The sequence below is a fragment of the Coffea arabica genome, chromosome 5c (assembly GCF_036785885.1).
Source record: "Coffea arabica cultivar ET-39 chromosome 5c, Coffea Arabica ET-39 HiFi, whole genome shotgun sequence".
In the NCBI taxonomy this organism is placed as follows: domain Eukaryota; kingdom Viridiplantae; phylum Streptophyta; class Magnoliopsida; order Gentianales; family Rubiaceae; genus Coffea; species Coffea arabica.
Genome location: NC_092319.1, coordinates 532501 through 540263, shown reverse-complemented (window position 1 = coordinate 540263; position 7763 = coordinate 532501).

The following is a 7763-nucleotide window of genomic DNA, read 5'->3' as shown; positions in this document are numbered from 1 at the left end:
AACTAACTTTGTCTAACCATATACCAATCATACCCTAACCATCTATGCCCTAGCTAAGCCAAACTAACTTCCCTTAAATTAGGGTTTCATGACCAAATTGGACTTTGCCAAGGACCAACCATACAAGTGAAATTAACACACCAAAGTTTCCATTGGCACCAAGTAACCAACCAAACCACTAAGGAATCATGAAGCAAGAAACCCTAATTCCTCCTAGCTTTGGCCGAAATTCATGCAACAAAATACCACCAAAATAAACCATTAAATTACTCTACAATCACCATGTATATCATAAGAGTTCACAACCACCACAAGAACATCACTTTCATGGCTTCAAGACTCACTCACCAAAATTTAACTTTTAAATGAGATGTTTTACCTCCAACCAAGCTTTGCAAGTGATGGAATCCCAACAATCAAGTGCCTATGTTGCTTCCCTAAGCTCCAAGATCAAGATGGATGGCTAGAAGTGGATTAACTTGGAAGAAAATTTCTCTCCTCTCTTGCCCAATGCTCTCGACCCTCTCTCTCTCAACTCCCTTTGATGTTTGTTTGCTTTATGTCTTATGTTTATCTTGTATTTCCCTATGATGCAATATAAGTCAAAGTCATAGGAGATATTTTTCACCTCAACCAATCACACAAAAGCTTGCATTTTGCTTCTTAGCTCTTCCAACTTCACTTTGTCTTTCTTACTCTCTTGCCCACAAACATATGGAAGTCTTTCAATTAACTCCATAGGATGCATACTCAATCTAATCTAAAACACCTAATCACACTTAATCGCTTCACTAATCACCCTCCTATCTTAACCACCCATTCTTAATCATACCTTACCCTACATAAAAGCAACTAAACAACAACCTTTTTGACATTGGCAAAATTAGGGGTTTTAAACCCAACTTAGGATTTCTAATCTATTAGAACACTAGAGGTTTTAGTAATAACCCAAATTAGAATTTTTTAAATATTTCGAACAAAATAACAGGTAAAGGATTACCACCAACCCTAAAACCACATTTTGCAGCAAAAATGACGCTAATGTTCTTTATTTCACATAATATCAAAATTAAGGACTAACCGGGGTCTCACAACCTCTCCCCCTTAGAACAATTTCATCCTCGAAATTAATATATTTGTTCGCGAACAGAGAAGGGTACTTCTTCTGCATGTCTTCCTCCACTTTCCAGGTGGCTTCCTCCACATCATGATTTCTCCATAAAATCTTCACCAAATGTATCTGTTTATTCCCTAATTCTTTCACCTTTCGATCCAAAATCTGCACTGGTTGTTCTTCGTAAGTGAGGGTCTCATCTAGCTCCACATCCTCAGTGTGTAGAATGTGAGTGGGATCTGGATGGTATTTCTTGAGTAGTGAAACATGGAAGACATTGTGAATTCGGACATACTGGCCGGCAATTCCAGCTGATATGCCACCGTCCTGACTCGTCGTTGAATCTTATACGGCCCTATATATCGGGGTTTCAATTTCTTTTCTTTTCTAGCCGAAACAATTCCCCTTAGTGGTGTAAACTTTAGGAACACCATGTCTCCCACCTCAAACTCCAGATCTTTTCTTCGATGATCGGCATAACTCTTCTGTCGGTTCTGAGCTGTTCGTATTTTCTGACGAATAATTTTGACCTTTTCTATTGCTTTTTCAATCCACGGTACTGTGGTCGAATCCAACACTTTCCTCTCACCTACTTCATCTTAAAAGATCGATGAACGACACTTGCGCCCGTACAAGGCTTCATACGGTGGCATTTGTATAGTGGAATAATAGCTGTTGTTATAGGCAAACTCGATCAGGGTGAGGTGTTGGCTCCAGTTCCCTCTAAAATCCATAACACACGATCGGAGCATGTCCTCAAGAGCTTGTATAGTTCTCTCCGATTATCCATCCGTCTGAGGATAGTAAGCTGTATTTGAATTAAGTTTAGAGCTCATAGTTTCTTGCATCCTTTGCCAGAATCGTGACTCGAAACGGGGATCTCTGTCCAAGACAATACTCGCCGGTATTCCATGTAACCGTATAATTTCATCCATATATAGCTGAGTTAGTTTTTCTAGGGAGCACTTCATGTTCACGGGAAGAAAATGAGTTGATTTGGTTAAACGGTCCACAATTACCCATATGACATCATGTCCTTTTTGTGCCTGTGGTAATCCTGAAACAAAACTATCGTAATATTTTCTCATTTCCACTCTGGCACTTCCAAGGGTTGGAGTAACCCTGAAGGTTTGTGGTGCTCAGCCTTAATCCTTGATCAAATGGTCAAGCAGAAAGCACAATTGACTTCAGTGGAGACGATATGACTGGATGACTCTATATTCAATGTCGCACCAAGGGAGTTCTTCCTCACAAAGAAGGATGGAGTGCTCGAAGCCATGAGGCTCCCTCTCGCTTCGCTCGAAATGCCGGCTCATGGGGGATAGTACCACAAACCGCCTGCCGTAGCAACAGACAGGCATTGGATGATTTACCGCATTATTAAGATTAAACCGTACGACTGCACCACACGAGAATTAGATATTTGTTTCAAAGACGTACTTCGCTTAGAATAGAAGTGAAAAAGCCGTCCCACTCAGAAGCCGCTGGTCAAGGCACCACGGCAACAAAGGCAACACGTACGATTCGGTTTGCGTACGTACGATATGAAGAAGCAGCTTATTCTCCACACAGCGTATCATCTTATACTCATATCATAAGACAACAACAGGAACACCAATACCGTATAGGTAGCGTATGTGTCTTATATCTCTTTCAGTCAAACGAACTACTTACTTGTCTTTGGTTAACTACTTGACTGACTTAGGGTTCTTTCTCGTAAGTGGTAGACCTACACCCTGCACGCACACTCACTATATCTATATACGTAAATGTTGATAGCCTAAAGGCCCTTGGCGTCAGTAAGCCCCTCTTTCTTACAACATATAGTTGTTTCAGGCCTAATACCTTGTCTTCGGCCTGGATCCGATTATTCTTCGGGTACGAAGCTAGACTATTCAAAGCATCGAGCTCGGTAGCGAGCCTCTTGTCCTTATCCCTGTCTACTTCAAATGGCTTAGAGAAAGGTCCCTTTTTCTTTTCGCATCTCGGATGCTTGGGAGTAGGCTTATAATTCTTCTAAATTTTAGCGATTCATGTCCTAAAAGCCGGGTGGTCTATAAGATCATTCTCACTTGACGCTTGCAGCTTGGGTCATTCAATAAGCTACGACCATATAAAGTGTTCTGAAAAGCAGCTGTTAATTGCAAGCAGCGGGGAGCTGGGACTACGTCTTTTCCGAGTGCCTAACCTCCCTCGCCTTTGTTACGTCACTAGCTAGATGCTTAACAGCAGGTTCTCTAGGAGGGGAAACACATAATCCTGTAATGAGGTGAACAAACAATTGGACGTAGAAAGGGAATTTCTTTCTCTGCTTGTGTTAGGACAGATCGGGGCGTAACTTCTTTCGTAGCGCGGCGGTCTCAGAGCAGAGCCAATGAGCCGAGTGGATCTCATAGCGGTTGTACTTGTACACCAAGTGAATCGGGTTAATGATGTTATGGGACTCCGACTCCAATACCTTTTATTCTTTCGCACCCGATCTTTATCATACGAGATAGAACTAGAAACTAAGGTCCCACGCTCTGAGTTGGTAGTGCCATGGCACCTAAGGAGATCTTTATCTTCTATCTTACCCCCGGTATAGTACCGCACCCATAGACACTAAAGCTAAGGTCACACAATTCTTGCCAAAAAAAAGGATCAATGGTTGTTAGCTGCCCAAGGGGGAGCACTCTCTCTTACCAGACCTTAACAGGTCTTCCCGCGCCTATGCCACTCGGAGTTTGTTTGCTGGTGTAACTGATTCAACCGGGCATAATGCATTCGCTTTTGGGGTAACTCCCTTTACTCCTTCTGTTATGGAGAACCACTTCTGGAAACTGGAACTTTTATTTAGGACTCAGAGTCTATGTCGCGCTGACCGAAAGACACCATGTCTGCATTCGCGTAGACGCATTACCTTCGATTGAGGAAGGTTAATTTACTCATCTCAAGAAGCAAGACGAATCCCTTTTCTCTTTCTCCTTTCAATTCTCCTCGTTCGGGTATAGAGTCACATAGCTCGGTAAGAAGTCAGAACTCAGCTACTCCTGAACTCATTAACTCAAGAGCTAGGGAAGGGTACGAAGTGACTTTCTCCACCATCTTCGGTAAGGGCTTTCTTTCACAGAAAAAAGGATTGCATTTTCCTTTCTTTTATAAAGAACTCAAAGGGACTGGGTTATTGGGGATGGGCAATCTATTCACTTTTTGTTCGACCGCTGGCTGAATTCTACCTCGATCGCTGCAGATCTTGGCATATTCAAAAAATCTCTCAAAGCGAAAGTAGGGGACTTCATAGTTGGAGATCCCCAATCATAGATTTTCCCTGATATTCGGAGTCTTAATGGGCCTTTTAATCAGATCAAAGATATCCAAATTCCTTGGAAACCTGATCCTAAAGGAAAATTTGCAGTTGCTGCCGTCTGGGAGACTATTCGGAATATATCTCCAAAAGTTGCGTGGAATCGTCTGGAATGATATAGTCCTGCCTAATATAGCATTATTCTGTTGGAAAGTCTTGCACCGGAAAATCCCGACGGACGATGTCGTCGCCACAAAAGGAGTTCAATTGGCATCCTGTTGCAGCCTCTGCAATCTTTCCCATGCTGAAAATATCGACTCCCTGCTATTCCTGTAAATAATTATTGAGCTGGTTCTTCAGAGTCTTCGATGTCCAAGAGCACCCATTTTCGGATATACTTTATTTCATCGCAAAATAGAGGAAAGCTAGACTTTCTTCTCTGCTAAAAGATCTCTGGAATGCTGGCTTTATCAACATTTTATGGGCAATCGCCGAGTGCTACAGGGTGCAAGATTAGGATCATGAAGTGAGTGTCGGAAGCCGGAATCAGGTTCCTCTGGATTGAAAGAGATGCACAAGTACTTACTGAGATTATTCATAATGACATGGTTTCGTGGACTATGGTAGCCCGATAGAAAAATGCTCGCGTATCATTATCTTCATTGTCTTGGCGATTGACTCACATATATAGTATAGGGAAGGGAATGAGGTCGCTAATAAGATAGCCAACTTTGTATGTACCCTCCCTATGTATGATAGGATTTGGTGGTCTATCCCACCATACTTTATAGACCATTGTATGGTTTTGAACGCTTCTAATAGACCTCGCTATAGGTTCTGCTAAAGACCTGTAACTTATGTACCAATCTCAATTTTTTCAATCCTAAGCAAACTAATAAGATTTTAGGAGTATATCTTTCAGACCCTCTTGAAGATCATCCTTTCCCGGATCCTCGTATGTTGAGTTGAATTCTTATCAATCGGAATCTGAATAGGCGGCTGTCACTCTCCGTAGGTTAGCAATCCTCTCTCGCTCTAGTGTAGTTACGCAGGGTTTGGAAATCACATTGGATCTCGCGAAAGTAGGGGCTTTTATACCCTAAAGATGGGACATCTGTTATATGTAATTTGTGGAACATTGCCTCTAACTCACATACCATCTGGGCTTCCTGAATTAATAGTTACCTCTTAAAAGGTAGGAGTGCGTGGGGCATCCCCGTTCCCAATGACAGTGCTCTCCTTCCTTCTCTTAGAAAGACAAAAAGCGAACACGAACATCTCTACTTGGGGGGAATGCCCGCCCAGAAGGGCTATACCATCATCAGACCACCTGCACTACCTATTGATAGAGCAAATACTAGAAAGCTACCAGATTCATTCCTTTTTTGCGCGAGTTAGAGTCACCATAGGCTAAGCTATAGTAGTTCAATCCACTTTGCGGGAAAGGACCTGGCCATATAACCTATCGTAGACTGAACACCTTCCAACAGCTCGCAGTCCCGCTGCTTTTCACTTCCTTCATCTTTCCTCGCTACGGACTGCTATCGGTCGTCCCTTTTCTATGCAACCCATGTGGATGTGGCTTGGTAACAGAAGAGTAATGAGGAACATACAAATGGGGATGAATAAGAAGAATAGGTACATGTTCCATTGGGATTGGAAAGAAAAAAAGGCTGTAGTGTTTACCGTTGCCTCCTCACAATGGCATGGTTAGGCCTGACATCAATATCGTTTTCGATACGATCTGATTGGCTGTTAGTTGTTTATCGATCGTTTTTACTGGAATTCCATACCATCGACCTTGGGTTTGGGCTATCCAAGTTGTGTCTCGGGTCAGCTTTGACAGGAAGAACCGATCCCATTGAAAGAAGTTTCGTAGCTGATCACCTTGCCGGATATGAGCACTTTCTTCCTTCCGCATGAACTTTATTGGCATTCATAAGGCTTCGATTGATTCCTCCTTCGACTAAGGCTCAGAAAGACAAAGATTTCACGTGGCAATCGAGCTGACAAGGCATGGCATGTAAATGGCGGGATGCTAAGCACTCAGGTTGCTTTCTCTTCTATCGGGCCTAGGTCCGGAGTTCCCCATGTAACGACAGGAGTTCTTTCTCCTACGTTATTTCTCGTCTCGAGTTGAGCTTGCTATTACCCCACAGTCTTGAACAGAAAAAGTCAAGCCTTACTCTACCTCGGGTCGGCATAAAAACGACTTGGGTTGGATATACTGAAAACCAACCTCAACTGATTGAACTCAAGCAATCGCAGCTACTTTCTCTTCCACTGCCTTCTCTAAACCAGCAACAACGGATACGAGAAGAGCTGCAGCGGCTAGGCTTATAGCGCTTACGAGAGCAGCCTATGAGGATTCCCTTTCTATCAAGGCATGATCTTCCTTTTCTTTATGTCACTTCCTTCCTCAACACGGATTTATGGGAAGGGGAAAGAAAGGATCCCAACGTTAAAAAGCGGATAAGAGAACGACGGACAAGGCGACAACAGCAGTTACTTGTGTAAGAGCGGACATTCCTCAAAGAGTAGCACCCTCTTCTCTTATTCCTGAAAAGAGCTAATCCAGTGTAGGCTTGCTTCGCATAGGCTACGCAGCCTTGTTCACCGGAAAAGCATAAGATCCTTGATTGAAAGGGAGTTTTGTTTACCAGACAGCTTACTGTTCCGGGAAAGCGAGAGATCTCATTGTCCGAGAAATGCTATCTCCTCTAGCGGGATCAGACTTTCCACAAGATAGCATCCCGTAATAAGAGAAGGTCCCTTAGTCTACCCGAAGGAAAGTCAAGAGATAAAGTTGGTACCGGCATGGTTAGAGGATTCGAACTGGCAGGATTGGTTTAGTGTTAGCAATTAGCATAAAGCGGTTATGCGACAGCTTGAAGTTGATAAAACTTCGATTCTAAATCACCGAATCTTGCATCCAACCTCGGGATGCTTTACTCCTAACCCCACAAGGGATGCGGTTAGTTGAACCGATTTCAAAGGCTTGATAAAGCTTTGAGCTTTGGCATGACGTACGCGTGGGCAAGGGAAGGAGAAGACGAGGGATGTTTAGTGCTATGGTCTGGTGGAGAACTTGGATGAGAACGTTGGAGGAACAGAACTCATTGTCTCGCTACGCTTCGATGACGCTACAGATGTTGAGTCATAAAGATGAGGGGCAAATGAAGGGCCGGCGAGGTAACTTTCTTTTCCGAATTCGTTAGATTGCCACTAGTTCCAGGATTGGAAGAACATAGAATTGGTAGTTGGGCTCTGCTTGCTTGGTTGGTTGGTCCCCTCTCTTGGTTGATGAATAGGTAAGCGCATTCGAGAGCAGCTCCTGTAGGACTTCTTCCTCCCAGCTATCCTATT